Genomic DNA, 19,124 nt, shown 5'->3' with positions numbered 1-19,124 from the left:
TTCTCTTTTCTAAAATTTTATCAGTTCCAAGCATGAAAAGAGCCACTTATATTGAAGCATTAAAATTTGAACTTCATTTAACTTATACATTGTTTTGTAGACCTGATAAATGCTCATTCATTCCATGATCTCTCCTCCCGGAATCCTCTAAATAGCCTTCTAAATACCCAAGACCTTGCTCTTCTAATTACATGGATGTTTCTTTAACTTTCCCTTTTAGCAGTATCATTTATAGGAGAATCTGATTTTATCACTTAATTTAGGTGTTTTTGTTAGAGATGTTAATGATAGTTCTATAATTGTGTCTATTCAAACGATGCATATGTAAATAACAATAAAAACATCTTTCCATATTTGGATAAAGAATAAGCTACTTAAATCTTGTTCCAAATCAAACATCATTTTTTTCTGGGAAAAAACAGCAGACAATTAATTTCATCTGAAATTTATCCATAACTATAGAATTCCTGTAAACTAGACATTTTTTGGTACTTGGGTTTGAATCGAGGGCCTTTCCCCTTTCTGGAATGTCAGTATACCAGTCAAGTCACACCTCTACACCCAATTTCTGCTGGTTATTTTAAAAGATAGTATCTAGTAAACTTTTAAAACCCCGATATCTAGTAGACTCCCAAACCTCAAACTGTGAATCTGTAGATATCAACCTTCTGCATAGTTAAGATAATGAGCTTTAGCCACAAGCACCCAGTTTAAGTTGGATAGTTATTATGCTATGTAGAATCAAAATAACCTGTCTACATTCTAATTCCCTGCTATTACAGATTTTAGATATAACCAATCTGAAGAAGAGCCACAAATGATACTGGAAAATAAATGACTTTCAGAGAAGAAGCAGCACTTAGAGTTCCAATGACTAGAGGATAAGAGAATTTATGTACTCACCAGAAACATTCCTTGGTGTGGAGTTGAGTGAGGAAAAAAAAAGTGAGAGAAAAATAGAACAGTGGCCTGGTGCTGACCAAAGGTGAAATAAAGCAAGAGAAACAGGGAAAAAACTGAAGGGGATTATGCTAATCATCAGTGTTAGGATTTATGAGCACTCTGACAGTTTCATTTGCTTATCTAACAATGGGGCTACACCCAAGTATGTAGAGGGCCTGTCCAGCAGCACAGCCCACAGAATAGCCTTTTGACCTATTAGTTATTCATTATTGCAGAGTGTGATTAATGCAAAACAATATTAATTCACCTTTACATGAACAACACAGGTGAGAAACTGTTGGCAATTTATATCAAAGGTACATTATTTTAGGTATTTGATTTCTCACTCCTTAGTTAAATATAGATCTACCACTGGTTGCTGGTCACAGGCCCCTGGCTTATAAATTATTTTAATGAGAAAGCATTACTAAAAAGGAACTTATATTAATTTACTAATAACAATCTCTAGCATTTAAATAATAAATTATAATTTAAATGTGTGCTCTTATACCATAGTATATATGAGTAGGCATGTTATAGTTAAATATAACTATAAATTATTCTCCACAAAATTGGCCCAGAAACAAAAGGAATAGTGCATTTCTTTTTCACTTGTATTGAGTTATCAATTTCTAAAAATATGAAGTGAAATTTTAAAAACTTTCAGCAATATATACTAATGTAAAAATATTTATTCCAACATATGTGTGCTAATAGGTTAAATGAACAAACCAAAGCTTACACCAAACATAATAGGTCAAAACCCATTCTATAAACATTCTTTAAACACAAATGAGACATCTCAAAAATATCAGTGGACAATTCAGTATTTACCTAAAATCAAATATCATAAAACAAAAAGTATATGCAATAATTGCAGTAGTAAAAGTGAATTGTTATATACATTTTATTATTTTCCATTTATTTAATCAATAATATGTCATAGACAATGTCCTCAAATATTTCTGTCTTTTCAAAGTTGTATTACTGGCGTTTGTACTGAGGGACCTAAGCTTGCCAGATAGTTTACTACTTAAGTCACACCTCTAGCCAATGTCCTCACAAGGTTTTTTTGAGATGAATTTTTTCATAAAATCATATTTCTCTGATTAGCAAGAGAAGGAAGATATAGAAACAGCCAAAACAGTTAGACAGCATAGGAAATAGAATCCAAAGACCTGAGTCCAAGAGCCTGCCATGTGAGTTATAAAGCAACAGAGAATAGTAGTACTTGACTGGAAAGAATGAAGGGATGTGATAAATAATTAGTGGCAATTTCAAATCAATATACCAGATTTACCATACATAATTTGGTATGTATTTTTAAGAAGAAAATTTTAGAAGAATTTAAGAGAATTGAGATCATGACAAAACTGTAGCTTGAGACTTGAGTCATAGTCCTTTTCAAAAATATATGTTCATTTGTTACTTGCTGTTTAATCAACAGCTTCAAAAATCTACTCTTTTTTTGGTTAAGATCACCTAGTCATTAATTTGACTATAGAGAATATAAAGTCTTTTTATGCCCTTCTTACTCCCAATAGTTATTACTAGTAATTCAAAGTAGAATTATCATTATCAAAAATTTAAATTGAACCAAAAACTACTTCATCCAATTAAATGAATTTCTGCATTTATCAGTACAACACACCAATCAAAAACATCAGAACAGAATACAGTTCTTATCTCTGGTTAATATGCTTATCTCTGTAACTATTATTTTTGTGAGGATGAAGGTAAATCAATCTTCTATTTACCATAGTGTTTTATATCTTCTCATAGCTTTGTGATATTGTTTTCTTTTCTAATCTAATTTAGAAAGCTACCTGAATGCTACTTATAGAACAGACAAGAGTTTATTTCTATTAGAATCTAACAGTTCACATGTATGAAATTTGTTCTATATTATCTAAATATAAAGCCCATTGTATCAGTAGGTATGGTATCATACTTTACAATTCTATGTTGTACAAAGTGAGCAACATATTAGTGAAGAGCCCTGTTGGACAGAACAGGTGATCCTCATTGATTTTCTGAGTGCTCAGACTTTTGTTCTTGCTGTGCTTCTAGAATTTTACTGGCCAAACCACAGAATGATTCCTTGCAGTCCCTAAAGGATGTGTTCAGAGGCACAATAGCTTACACAGCCTCTTGGGCAATTCCCCACAAATTTGTGATCTGCTAGACTGCTAGCTGTAGATATCTTGACAGCCTGGAAACATACTATGTTTGACCAATTGTTCCTTTTTCCTTCATGCAATGCTCTTTTTCCTTATTCTTCATTTCTGCAGCTGTGTTTGCAAAACTAAAAAGCATCTTCAAATGAGATGTCACCAAATTATGTTTTCCAAGGACTTCAGGCTAGAATCATTTACTAGAAACAACACATTATCATGTTGATGTTATATTATGATTTTTTTCGTGATGAAATAGCCATTATCTGATATACTTTGGCATGGTACCTACCATGATTCTATTTAATTTACTTGATGCTTCTAAATATTTTATTTTCTTCATATAATCTTCTGGTTTCTTCTGGATTAGAAAATAATGAAATAAAAGTACTTGGAGACCAAAACTACAACTTTCAAGATCATATAAAATTTATCCCCTAAGTTAAAATCTGTGACATATTCTGGTTATTGCAAATGAGGGAAACCATGCATCCTATTTTTGTTTGGCTCAATAGCTACCCGCATATCTACATATAACCATATAAAACAATACTTATCAAAATGAACTACAAGAAATGGAAATGAGAGTTTTTTATTACATGGTTTTCAGTTATTTCTTTTTTCTTTCTTTTTTCTTCTCCTTTGGGTTTTCACTATTGGCACTGTTTCTGATTTCTGTACCCTTTGGCCTGTATACAAGTGTATCTGATTTGGGGAAGGGAAGGACAATCACAGAAACAGTGGGATAAAGGTTGAACTAATTCAACAGGGATATCTCACTAGACAATATGTTAAAAAATGAACCTTACTACTTGGTGGGAGGTTGGTTGGGAGGGAAAAGGTAGGAGAAAATGAGAGAGGGAGTAACACTCTTCTAAAAGAAATATACTTATTGCCTTACTTGTGTAACTGTAACCCCTCTGTATATCACCTTTACAATTGAATTTAAATTTAAATAAACTATGACATTACAAATTTAATAATACAAAAAATCTAAACTTCTAAAGGTTCCTTTGGGGTAGATCAGCATTACTATAATGTTGTGGTTTTTTCCATTATATCAAATGGTATCACACTGGTCTCAGTAGATAATCATTTCCTAGCTGTTTAATAAAACCAAGCAACTAGTAATTCAATAAAGAAAAATCAGCAGGGCTATTAGATGTCACATATAACTCCAAGAGAGACCATTCAATGAGTCTACAACCTACATCTCTAAGTAATAAGAATGCTTCATTGCATTATTAAGTACCTTGCAGAGGCACATTAAATGTGTATTGAAAAAAAGTTGATTGGTATGTAAACCATGTCTGCTGGTAAACAAATATGTAGCTCTGCTGGTAAACAAATGTAGCTGTATGAATTTCCACCTCAGTGATATTTACACTCTCCTTTCTCCTTCATTTTTGTAGCAACATAAATGAAATTTCTGGTAGATGCTAATGTGAGAATTAATCCAAAGAATCTTTAAGGAGAATTATATGAACGATTATGTTATTATATCTCAGCTTTCCATTAAGCTTCAGTCTATAGCTCTTATATTTATACCATAGAGTATAAAGTTCTTATGTTCCTTGGCACAGAAGATACTTTCCATCTTATTTAGTCTGATTTCCCCTTTATATATTAATATATGCATATATTTATGCAAGGATTATGTAGTTGCATATGCCTTCATTTATTTAAACTCTTCATACATGTTTTTTTATAAAAGTAGGGGAAAGTATGGTACTTATTCCATACTGTTTTTGTAAATATTCAATGATAATAAGGGTCTAAGATCTAATATACTATGTAATAAGTTATACACAATAATATGGCCATAACTAAATTAATGTGTTGAGAATGAGGCTCTATGATGAGAAAAGTAAATAAAATATGTAACAAACTTTCATATTACTTATATGAGAGTTGGAAAAGTAAGAGATCTTCATATATAATAGAAACAAGCAAAATGATGTTAGTTTTCAGGAAAAAAAATTTCCCTGTGAGGACAGAGGTGTTCTAAGACATAAATTTTGCCTTCCCTTGTCTTCCCAGTAGGTGTATTTTATTAGCATATATTAGTTATAGCCATAGCAGCTGACTTAAAAGTTCTTTTTTGGAAGTAGTTATTTTTCAACCACTGATCTTCAGGCAACCTATTTTGTCTTAGGAGTTTAGTTATTAGTAATTATATTTTATTATTCCATATGAAAACTGTCTTCAGTAATTTTCACACTATTTTCTTAATGTTTATCTGGCATATTTCAAACACATCAAATCAGATCAAATGGGGAAACAATTGGAGAAAGAATTTTCTTCCATGCATTATTTTAAACATAGAAACTAGTAGTTGACAAGTGCATTAAACGAAATATCATGCTGTTGCTTTATTTCTGCTGACAGCATGTTAAGTTAAAAAAAAAAGTATAACCCAAAGGATAAATATCAAGCTGACCTGGCCACTTGTTCACCTTATATTATTAAAATGCACTATATTTCCTTGGGGGAAAAATTACACTTCTACTTCCTTTACAATTTTTATACCAATAGATGCCTGAATTTCACTTGAGCCACAGGAGAGAGCTGAAGAAATAAAACTTGACAAAGCTGGTTTCAACTAATGAGAGGGAAGGGAGCTTAGAGATTTGCCATGAACTCTGGTTTTCATTATAGCATTTTGGAAAACAGGCTATATGAAGAAGAGGGATTAAATGGCATGGGAAAGGGCAAGCATGATTAGATCTCAGTTTTGAAGAGATACAATAGAAAATATGCTGTCAATGTCTGACAGGTACCTTCTGGTTTTTGGGGTTTTTTTTCAGTTAAAGGCAATATTGTTTTCCCAAAGAAAACTTTTTTGAAAAAAATTATTTTACTTTATGTTTTCAATTTCAGCAAAATGATTGAGTTTGTTGACATTATTTGCTAACAGGAAGGAGACATATGAATTAGATATTTATTTTAGAATGCGTATTTTCATATTTCTATTGTGATGTCATATTTTACCTGCTTACATTAGGTATTGTTCATTACTGTAGGCAGTAATAAGTGTACATATCCAACTGCCTCTAGCAGCAAGTACATTTCAGAGAGACACAATGTTTTCAACAGGAAACACAGGCACATGTCTGTAAGGTAATCTGTCACCAACAAATAAAGTATTCATATTTCACTTGAGGCATAGAAGTTCAAAGGAAAGCTTTTACTAGTAGAATTACTCAGCATGTACCAAATACAGTTATTATTCATAAGATAGTTTTAGTATATTAAGGACAAAATTTACAAAGACTTGGGCTAAATTCAAATGTATGGTCAAAATTACTAAAAAATATAATTTTTGTCTCCTTTCTCGTCAATGAAAGTTTTATTATGTGTACAGCACAGTTAATAGGCATTTCTTATAATTCTGGTAAGTTGTTTTTTTATTTCCTGTATGTACTTAATTATGAATATGCCCCTGGAAGTCTAGTTAGAAAAGAAAGCAATCTGGGTGAGTGCCAGTGGCCATCTGGCACCTACACTTCAAGCAACTCAGAATGTGAGGATCACAGGTTGAAGCCAGCCGGGGCCGGAAAGTCCATGAAACTCTTATTTCCAATTAACTACCAAAAACAAAAACAACAAAATATAAATGAAAGTGTAGCTGTGGTTCAAGTGGTAGAGCATTAACCTTGGGCAAACAAAGAAAAAACTTGACAGTGTCCAAGCCCTGAGTTCAAGCCCCAGAATTGGTACAAATAAAGAAAAGAAAAAAAAATGAAGCAAGAAATAGCAAAAGAAGAACTAAAAAACAAAAGTAACTATCAAAGGAAGTTTGCAGAATAATATATAATCAAAACTACTTTTAAGGGGCTGGGAAGGTGGCCCAGTGGAGAATGCTTGGCTTGCATGCATTAGTCCCTGGGTTGGATTCCTCAGCACCATTATTAGCAGAAAAAGCCAGAAGTGGCACTATGACTGAAGTGGTAGAGTGCTAGTCTTGTGCTGAAGAGCTGAAGGACAGAACCCAGGTTCTGAGTTCAGGCCCCATGACCAACAAACAAACAAACAAAAACTACTTTAAAACTGAATATAATGTATAACTTTGTTCAAAACTGAAATGTACTTATTGCCTTACTCATATAACTGTAACCCCTCTGTACTGCATCTTAACAATAAAATGAAATTTTAAAAAATATCTCAAGTAGCACTTAGACAGAATGACATGAGAGTCACTTTCTCTGATATTTATACACAAACACATAAATAATTAACTCTAGCTATACCTACATAAAAGGTACAGATCTCTGAATACCAATTTAGTATTAAAAGTTCTATATTTTCTAAATAAGTGATAGTTTAAAATATTAAGTAAATTTACATTTATGACCAAAAGAAAATGACATTAACTATATTTGTTTTACCAGGTGGATATATATAAAACAATTATTATTCAAGACTCTAGAAATCAGAAAATGAAGCATATGCTATCAAATGGTATCAATACTCAATCAGGGTTAACCCTGCAAAGTAGTAGACAGCAAACCTAATGCATGACACATTGCGTAGAGTTTACAAGAAGTAAGCCAGGCCCAAAGAAATTTAGGTCCCATGGTTTCCCTTATCTGCAATAACTAGTATATGTCTAGGACAAGAAAAGGTCAAAAGCTATGTATATATCACCATATAAAATGATGCTAAGCGAAATGAACCCAAGATAGGGACACAAGAGGTTTTATCTTTGTTGCTGTAGTTTCTGATATACTTATAATGTACTATGTGATTGTTTTTGTATGTTCTCCCCCCATGGTATAACCCCTATTTTCACTGTAGTTGATTCTGGTGCCCTACCATTTTTCTAATTTGGGGAGGGGAAGGGAAATAACAAAATGCTGAAATAAGGACACAGATTGATCCATTGTAACAATGAGATGTACAAGACACTATCTTGAAAATGAACTTTACAAGTTGGGGGGTAGGTTAAGTTGGGGAAGGGAGAAGTTGGGAAGGTCTGGAGGGAAGGGATGGTAGGGGAAAAACAAAGGTGGAGGTAACAATGCTCCATTGGAAATGCACTCATTACCTTACTTATGTAACTGTAACGCCTCTGTACAGTATATTTACAATAAATATATATATTAAAAAAGAAGGTATATTCAATTACAGGCACTATATTAACCTCAGGCTGAACACAGATATGGATCTTCTTAATGAATTATAAAAGCAAAGCTGAAAAATTTCTAAGTATTTCCAAGTTAACGAACTGTGTCCCAAAAGATAGCTACAAACAATCAGAGAAAAAAAAAGAAAACAGACCCAGAACTAACACGGGTGCTCAAATTAGTAAACACTATAAAAATTATAATAATTATATTCCACCTGCTTAAAATGTTAATAAATATGGAAAATATTTTAAATATTCATGGCAAACAAAATTTAAAAGAGCAGATCAGAAACTGTTTTTGTTTTTTGGGTCTCGTCATGGGGCCTGAACTCTGGGCCTGGACGCTGTCCCTCAGCTCTTCAGCTCAAGGCTAGCACTCTACCACTTGAGCCACAGCACCACTTCCGGCTTTTTTCTTTTTGTTTATGTGGTGCTAAGGAATCGAACCCAGGGCCTCATACATGCAAGGCAAGTGCTCTACCACTGAGCCACCTTCCCAGCCCCAGAAACTGTTTAAGTAGATGAATTGAGCATATATATATATATATATATATATATATATATTTATTTATTTATATATGTTCAACAAATCTCAAAATACTAATCATGAACAAAGAAAGATGCCACTATGTAAATTTAAATAAATTAGAATGGAGATAAAATAACAAATTCCTTCTCAAAAGATGAACCCTCACTCAAAAGAAGCACGATGAATGATTCTATATCTATTTAAATACTAAATCAACAAATAAAATCCTTCCAACTTAAAAATCTCTATCCTAAAAGGACTGACCAGTGAATTCTATTAAAAATTTAAGGCATACATACTATTAATTCTACATGATCATTAAAAATGAGCAAGAGTGGTTTATTTGCTAATGTGTTATTTTTACTTATAGTTATCATTTACTGGCTATATATCTGTGTAACATCATACAAAATAACATGCTTAGGATATAGGTAGCTTTATTGTATGCTACTTATTCCACATTAAGATTGTTAAAATATATTATGGCAATTATTTTTACCCAGAGCTATTAGCATATATTTAAGCATTACTTTGAGATCAACATTGCAAGCAATTAACTTATTCTATATTTGAAAGTCCTCTATACTTGTATATTTAAGAAGACAAAGAAGCTTGCCACATTACAATTGCATATTATCTATAAGAGGCTCTAGAACTAGGAATTACATATGTTAATATGCCTGGTGAATAGAGGAAGTGGGTGTAACGACATGAATCACCTTATTTGGTGCCTGATAATCTAAATTAGTGATCACTTTTTCTATTTAAATTGAAGAATATAGCAGTGTTTGATATGTGTTTGCTTATACTTATATTTTAATGAAATTACTTATGGAAAGCACTTTTAAGTGTAAGAGATTCTATGACCTACCATCCATAGGTCTTCATTTTAGACTATTAGTACTCTTAAAATGAAGAAATAGCATTATTTTTTATATGATGGCTTTGTGTAAATGCCATATACCAAATAGCATTGAGAAGGTATGAAATATAACAGGCTGAGTTTCTGAAAATGGTTAGAAAAACATTTGAGGTAATTCAATAAAGTATTATAGAAATAGAAGGCAATATAAAGCATTAATAAACAATATGTCACTTTCAGCATGCAGGGCTTGGTCCAATCTGAAACATCTGAGGGATTTTATATGACAAACTCCACAGAAGGGGAAAATCATCCTTGGTGAAGTTCTTATATTTACTTGGCACTGTTGATCATCAGTGATGAGGAATAACTCTCATATTCCAAGATAGGGATTGAGTACAGTCCTGCTCTCAGACAAAATTCACAGAGAGAATTTACATTTTACAACATCTATTTCAGGGGACATGGGGAGGTACCAACAAGATCTGGTTCTATAGAAAGTATAGATGCATTCTACATTCAGTAGCTTTTCAAATGTCTTTCATATAAATGTAGACTTTGAAACAATAATAAAGATAAAAAGCTATGTTTATAAAAAACAATGCTCCTAAAATTATACATTAGCATTGCCTTGTAATGTTTTAAAAAAAGAAATAAAATCTTAAAAAAAAAACACCAAAACTTCATTGGACCTGTGATGTGGACAAAATGAGTACAGCCAACCAGTACTGTCCAGATAGACTCTCATGAGTTCTGTTCTGAAATCACACGCATGTTCAGGGGTAATGCTATGAACCTGTGTAGTGTGAAAGAAACACATGAGAGATTTTTATTGGTTTAGATTTTTAAAGACTGTAATAGGATATTGCAGATGATATTATTTCCTGCTGGAGAAATTTATTATAAAGATAGAGAAGAGTAAGAACCTGAGACAGTGTTTAAGCAGAAAAACTTGCTCAGTCCATGTGGATCTTCAGAAAGAAGCAACAACTCTGGTACAAAACATCAGCCCAAATAGCCTAGTCAGTGTACCACCCCTCCTCTACCCAAGTCTTCTCTTAGAACTCATGCAAGTCGTTCTTCCTATCTGGTATTTTTGGAACATGTTCCCCAAAAGTACATGTTAGAAACTTTTTGGGGGGGCCCAGTCATGGGGCCTGAACTCTGGGCCTGGGCGCTGTCCCTCAGCTCTTCAGCTCAAGGCTAGCGCTCTACCATTTGAGCCACAGCACCACTTCCGGCTTTTTTCTTTTTGCTTATGTGGTGCTGAGGAATTGAACCCAGGGCCTCAGGCATACAAGGCAAGCGCTCTACCACTGAGCCACCTCCTCAGCCCTACATGTTAGAAACTTAACCACCAAATTATATGCTTATGCTATTTGGAAATAAAGTCTTTGGATGATAATTAAGAATAAATCAGATCATGAGACTAGAACAAAGATAGGATTAATGCTATGGAAGAAAAAGATGCAACACAACTTAGGCAGTCCCTCTATTTTGTCCCTTGTTATGTTATACCGCAACAAAAATGTCGCCATCAGATGTGGCCCTTGGTCTTGGAGCTCAGCATCCAGAACCATACAGAATAAATCTCTATTCTTTATGAAGTACACACTTTTAGATATTGTGATGTAGCTACAGAAACTATGCTTACAATAGTCTTTTCTATGTCTTGGTCTCTATGACTACTGTTTTCCTTCTATTGTCTCCTAAAACTGATCAGTATGTGACTCCAGTAAAGACATTACTAGACATTGATGGGTTCCTGGACAGCTTAAGAATAGCTGCCACTGCTATGGTGCAGATTTTGTGTGCAATATGGTTTGTCATTTCACTTTTGGCTGGAACTCAGCCAAGTTGTGGAAAGGATGTAACTGAGGTGTTTTTTTTTAATAATCAACACATAGAAATTCCTAAATTCTACTTGGACATCCATAGGAGAGTGAGAGCAAATATGGTTCTAGTAAACCTCTGTAACATGTACCTAAGATTCCTGGAATGAGATAATAACTGCACGAAACTAGATGATGCTGATGTTTATCATGAGTCAAATGAAAGATAATCCCAAAACGATTAGAATACACAACAGGATAGATTTGATAGTAATGTGAAATTCATGAGAACAGGACACATGAAACTCAGGGAAAAAACGTCCTCACAAAGAAAATAGGGGTTTCACAAAGGCAATCAGAGCCTTTCGATTTTTCTCAATTGTTTAATCTTTAGCTTCATCAAAAAAAGTACTGATAATAATATAAATTTCCCTTTATTCAATATCTTGGATGTAGCTTTTTGATTTACAATGAAAAATAAAAACTATAAAGTATACTTCCTCATACTGCTTAACAATATTGGCTTTTAATTAAGGATTTTCTAAAGTACTTATAGACCAATTTGTGATTTCTACATTAAGACAATTTTTGTTGACATTATTAGTAGTAGTTTAGCTGAATTAATGAAATTTCAAAATGAACATATATCATATCACAATAAATATATTTGAAATACTTTGAAAGGACATTGCATCTATGATTGAGTTTCATTCAAATAGAAGCTATAGTAAAAATGTTTTTATTTTAAGATGTAGTTTCAGCTACAAGGTGACCCTAATTCAGGGAATATTTAATAATTAATATTTCTGGCAAATGTATAAACTCCTTTACCTTATGCCCTCAATAACAACAACTCCTACTGGCAATATATTTTATGAGCACTTTTATTACTTTATCTCTTTGCAATGTATGTGTGTGTGTGCATGTGAGTATGGATGGACACACACACACACACAAACACACACACACACTTAACAATGCCAAAGCCAATGATGAAAATAGTGACATAGATCACAGATGTCTTAATACTTGGCTATAGGTGAATGGAAAAGAGTGATTATATATTTTTATTGTAAAATACTGTACAGAGGAGTTATAGTTATATGATTAAGGTAAGGGTATACTCAGCTGGAACATGGAATGTGTCTAAGATTTCATTTTAATCATATACTGAATCAGATACATCTCAGGATACAAAGGAAAATGTTTACATTTCAAGGTACTACTATGCTCTAATTTTAAGGATTAAGTAAACCAATTAGTAAGAATTAACTTCCCAAATCCTCAGAGAAAGGTGTAACCACTAGGTCTAGCCTCCATGGTCCAAAGCAGTGCAATGCAAAGGTGCTCACTAGGAGGACTGTGGTAGCTCTGAAGCATTAACTAGAAGTGGGCCTGACGTGAAATCTAATAATGCTCCAAGGCAATACATCCAGTGCAAGAAAAATGTAAAACTAACTAGAGGACCCTATAGCCATCAAGTGGTGTAGCTAAAGTGGCTGGTGACATGTCATCCCTATCTTGAGGGAGCCCAAATTATGGGTATCTTTCCAAGGAGGAAGTAGGGTTTTTTTTTTCTTTTTGCCCTATTATAACAGCTATTTTTCCCCCTTTAAGAGATTTCTATTATGTGATCAAACTGATCAGCTATGTGAGGAAGCAGAGAGAAAAAGAAATGGTAGGAATATTATCAGTTATGTTTTTCTCTTAATTCCTTCTGTTATTCTTCACCAGAGTTACTTAGAAATGTAGAAACAGTTTTAGTTATCAGTTGTTTCAGTGTCCAGGAGACACAAATGATAAATATACTGCAGTATGTGAGAGAGTTATACAGACTGAACTGGGAAGCCGTTGTATATTCAGAAAGGGTATAAACAAATAACTATTCCTCAAGTTTAGCAATGACTCTGAGCATGTTATCTGAATATCTATAAGCCACTCTGTACTTTGGGCCTCGGGAGTTCTAGTCAGCATAATGTAAATTGGAGAAACAATGTTGTAAACTTGGAGAACACTGTATCCTCCCATTGCTATTCCAGCACCTCCAAATTATCATAGCAGAAATCATTCAGTGAAAATATTTGCAAAGATTTCTTTTGAATCTAATCAAAAAATAAAAGGAAATGGCTATAAGTATTACTTGCAATCATTAAATCACAGTCACAGGTGCTTATTTATGTAATTTTAAAACATGCAAGCTGTATGTGTTTACATGTTTCTTGCTAAGGAGAGAGATTGATAGGAAGACATATAATCATGGAAATTTATCTAATGTGGCATGCAAATCACTGAACATTTCAAAGGAGAACAGTTTTGTGAAATTATTTTATACTTGCTTTGTGAAGACAGAATCAGAAGGGAGGTAAAGAGAATTTTCCTGCCTTATCCAGTAGAATTATCTTTATTTGGGGGCTAAAAACTGTTTAGGAAACCAACTTCCTGGATATAAACTCTATCTTTGCTTACTTACTTAAAGAATGATCTTAAATAATTTGCCTGTTTGTAACATATTTTACATGTCTTTACGATATACATACTACCCTTACAAAGGTTCAATACTGTAATTTGTATAAATGTGTCTAATATTTAGTTTAACAAGTAATTATTTTAAAATAATCTGTGATGTCTGACTATGACTATTCCAACTTCCCCATGCAGGTAGCTCAAAACAAGGAATGAAGAAACCTCCACAGAGGAACACTCATTAAATGTGCAGCATTATTAATAAAATATATACATAGAAAGCAGTACTTAATAGCATTTTTGTAGTCTTCTTATCACCCACCTTTGAGAATCATTTTTTAAATTTTCCTTCAGCCACAATGGAAATCACAACATCCTTATGATGCTATGTCTTGAGATTTAGAGTTGATGACGTGCCCTGGTAATGGTGATGTACTATGTCCTTTATGTGTTAGATCAATGTCTCTTCTGTGTTGACCAGGAAGACAGAAAACACATAGCAATTAAAAAGATATACAGTCTAATATATTACAATTAGAGATGATTACCCATATCCACCAAGGGGTATTCACAAATTAGCTACTAATCTTTCAAAAATAGGACTAATTTTGTATTGTTGCTATAGATTTTGAAATCTGTGCAGAAAAATGAGGACACAGAAGTGCTTTTTCCCATATGTGCATTTTCCCCTTTTCTTAAAAATGTATTTATTTAAAAAAAACATGATATTTATCTAGGCACTTGGCTCATGCTTATAATCCTTGCTAGTCAGGAGGCTGAGATCTGAGGGTCACAATTCAAAGCCAGCCTGGTCAGGAAAGTCTGTGAGACTCTTATTTCCCATAAACTACTCAGCAAAAGCTGGAAGTGGCATTGTGGCTCCAGTTGTAAAGAGCTAGCCTTGAACATAAAGAGGCACATGGACAGTGCCCAGGCTCTGAGTTCAAGCCCTAAGACTGGCAAAAACACACAAGAAAAAAAACACATAATCTTCTCTAAAATCGGAATCTGAAACAGTGTCATCTTGAGGGGGAAATATGTTTATTTCATAGCAGGTGGAAACAATTTGTAGAATAGGAACTTTTAATCACACTTGGAGTCTCAAGGTAAAATTGGAAAAAAAGAAAATAATAAATTAAATAAAATAGATATTTCCAGAAGAATATGCCTTGTAATACATGTCTTTAAAAATAGAAAAGCAGCTGAGTGTCAGTGGCTCACACCTGTACTCCTAGTAATTCAGTAAATTGAGATCTGAAGATCTCAGTTGAAGCCAGCCCAAACAAGAAAGTCCATTAGACATTTATCTCCAGTTGGCCACCAGAAACCTTGACAAAATTACATTTATGACTCAACTTGTAGAATGCTAACCTTAAGCAAAAAAAAAAAAAACCTCACCAATAGCACCCAGTATTGAATTCAAGCCTGAGGACTTGTACACACACACACACACACACACACACACACACACACACACACACACTCACACACACAGACAAATTATGTAAGTGATCTACTTGGGATTATTACTGATTTGACTACTCATAAAATTTCCTATGTCTGATTCCTTCTACCTATTTCCAAACATTCATCCTTGCCTAAGCAACTATAATATCCAACCTAGAAAAGGTTTTCAGGGGCCCAGAATTCAAGCCTCATGACCACCACCACCACCAACAAAAAGTTTTTCAGTACTTCTTAGGAGTAAAGAAGTTATGTTAAGATCTTACTAAAATGTGAATTCTGCTTGAGAAAGTTGGAAATAGGGCCTGATATCCCTCTGATTTACAGGCTCCTGTGTAATATTGACCCTTGTATTTCATGAACCAGCCAACAAACAGCAAAACCTAGATTACACGCAAGGGCACCTAAAGTATGTGACAGGACCCACTTTCATAATCTTTCAATAAATTCTCAACAAAGTAGTTTGTATCATCTTTAGAAAATAAAAACAAGATTATGTTGCTTTCTCAATAAAAATAATTTGATCTTACATAATATATTAACTTATAGTTGTATCTTAAAGCTCAGAAAGGAAGATGGCAGAAAGCCAAACAACTTATGTGAGACAATCATGGATATCACAATAGATCATTCCACTATCCTCATCAGATAACTTGAATTTATGAAAGAGAAAGCTAAGAGGTTAATGAATTTATATGAATCTAGAGCAGCTTTTTCTTCCACTTTCCTCATGAATTTTGTTGAGGTTCTATTCTTTTGTAATGTCAAGAAGGCATAGAAGATTCAGTCATATAATTTGTTACTACATACGAAAAAACAAAATGGCCATTGTCTTCTTATTGCTCTTAGGAAATGCAGAGTATACAGCAATGAGAAAGTCTCTGGGGAAAGAATACTGGCCTATACACAGTGGTTACAACATTTATAATCAAAGAAAAATGAATTTGCTTCACATCTGGATAAGTCACAACGTAAAATATTTCCTGTTTCAAGCTAAAGTATTAATGAAGGAAAAGAATGATTTGTTTCCCACCATACTTGGAAGGCATCTGAATTTGGTTAATTTTTAAGATATCTCATCTTTCTTAACCCTTCTACCTAATTCTATCCCAAGCTTAGAACCTTTAAAAAACAAAAGTAATTCACTTCAAGAAAAGAGGAGGGCAGAAACATCAGGGCCAACCAACAATAGTGGAATAGAAGATGCTCCTTGTTTTCTACTGCAACATAACTTAATTCCAAAACTCAACATTGTCATTGTTGACACCCATTTATTCTTATGGTACTAGAACCAAAAGTCTGGCATAAAATTGTTTATGTCTCTGTTTAGGCTATCATAAGATTGAAATCAGTTATTTGAACAGACTAAATTATCAGAAGGCTCTGTGAAAGCTAAATAAAACTAAACAAAAATAAACAAAAAGTTATTATACTCAGCTAGATGTTGCTGTAGGCAGAATACAAGAATGCATTCCCTTGTGGAGGTATATCAAAGACACTTGTTTTTGTGGCTTACTGGCAAGTGTGGGATCAATCTTTAGTCCATGGCTTCTCCATCTCCTCTCTATGGCCCGTTCCATCTTCCAGCATCATTGGTACATTGAAATCTTTTCATGATTCAAACTGTTGACTTTCTCTTCTGTAGCCAGCTAAAGAAAACACTGTTTATAAGAGGCTCAAATGACCAACTGAGACTGAGTATGCTGGGGTACTATTTCAGAATTTTACCTGCCAAACATCACTTTTTGCTACAGAATCTTAACCTCAAATATCCTAAACTTCCTTGGGGAGGGAGTGAAGGAGTCAAAGGGGAGGGAAGGGATAGTAGGAGAAAAACAAATGAAGGGGTAACAATGCTCAACAAGAAATTAACTCATTACCTTGTAACTGTAAACCATGTAACTGTAAACCCTCAGTATATCATCTTTACAATAAAATAAAATTTTAAAAATTAAAATAAAATAATGAAATAAAACAATGTTTCTTTTAGAAAAAAGAGAACAGAGATCTTTAATTGGGTTTAAGAAGGCAGTTGTTATTGCACTATGTTTTAATTATCTGAAAATAAAGCTGCTTTTGAATGTGCATACGTGTGTGTTTGTGTGTGTGTGTGTGTGTGCCAATCTTGGGGGTCTGAACCCAGGAATTGGGTGCTGTCCCTGAGTTTCATGCTCAAAAATAGCTTAGGCAAGCTCCATTTTCAACTTTTTGTTGACTCATTGGCGGTAAGATTTCCATGGACTTTCCTGCCTGGGCTGGCTTTGAATCATGATCCTCAGATCTCAGTCTCCTGTGGAGCTAGGATTATAGGCATGAGCCACTGTCACCCAGCTACAGATGCTTTTTAGCTAGAGGGAACAAAGTTATTATCAGTAGAAAAGGAAGGAGTTCCAAAGAGCATGTTTTGATAAACCTGAGTTCAAAGACTTCTTACTAGAGCTGGAAGAGTATGGCCATAAAAAAAATATTTTACTGTAAAGATGCTCTACAGAGGAGTTACAGTTACATGAGTAAGGGAATGAATACATTTCTTGTTGAGCATTGTTACCCCCCTCCTTTAACTCAGTCCTCAGAGGTTAGGACTTCACTCCTCACTTAGATTTCCCAGAAGTGGTTACTGCTGGATAGAACATTAGCCCCAACTGTAGCTCCTAAACAGTACTGTGGCAGCTAATTCTTCAAGGATTTCCTTCTCATTCCTAAGAGCTATGCCTGACCATCTACCATATTTAGATGCTGTTTTAACAGATTGTTTCCTCATTAAAGATAATTTCTCCATTCCCTTCATAACATATATTGGATATTGTCCTTATTTGCTTGCTAGTTTATTCATAGCGCAGTCTCAAATTCCTAAGTACAAAAACTGTAAATATCAACATGCTGAAAATAAACGCAGATGAGTTACATCAACTTAACAGACCCATATCAAGTATTGAATTAGAAACAGCAATAAGAGACATCCCATATAAGAAAAGCCCAGGACCAGAGGGATTTACAGCGGAATTCTACAAGGCCTTCAAAGCAGAACTCACACCAATACTCCTCCAAATCTTCAGTGAAATTGAAACAGAAAGTTCACTACCGAACTCTGCCCAAAACCAGACAGGGACTCAAAAAAGAAAGAGAACTACAGAACCATTTATTTGAAGAATATTGATGCAAAACTTCTCAACAAAATTTGGCCAATTGACTTACACAATTCATCAAAAAAAATCATACACTATGGTCAAATAGGATTCATTTTAGGTATGCAAAGCTGGTTCAATAAACGCAAATCAATTAATATAACTCATTACATCAACAAGAGCAAGGATAAGAACCACATGGCTATCTCAATTGATGTAGAAAAAGCATTTGACAAGATTCAACACTCCTTCATGATAAAAGCTCTGAAAAAAATAGTAATCCATGGAACATTCCTCAATACAATAAAGGCTATATACGACAAACCTACAGCCAGCATTATAATTAATGGTGAAAAACTAAAGCCAATTTTTGTAAACTCAGGAATGAGACAAGGGTGTCCACTCTCTCCACTTCTCTTCAATTTAGTATTTGAATGCCTAGCTACAGCAATAAGACAAGATGCAAACATAAAGTGAATCCAAATAAGGAAAGACAAAGTAAAACCCTCCCTCTTTGCAGATGATCTTGTATTTAAAGAATCCCACAGATTCCACTCCCAAATTACTTGAGCTGATTTGAAACTTTGGCAAAGTAGTAGTGTAAA

Source organism: Dipodomys ordii, unplaced genomic scaffold (assembly GCF_000151885.1).
Source record: "Dipodomys ordii isolate 6190 unplaced genomic scaffold, Dord_2.0 Scaffold51, whole genome shotgun sequence".
Lineage (NCBI taxonomy): Eukaryota > Metazoa > Chordata > Mammalia > Rodentia > Heteromyidae > Dipodomys > Dipodomys ordii.
This window is presented reverse-complemented; position numbering follows the sequence as displayed.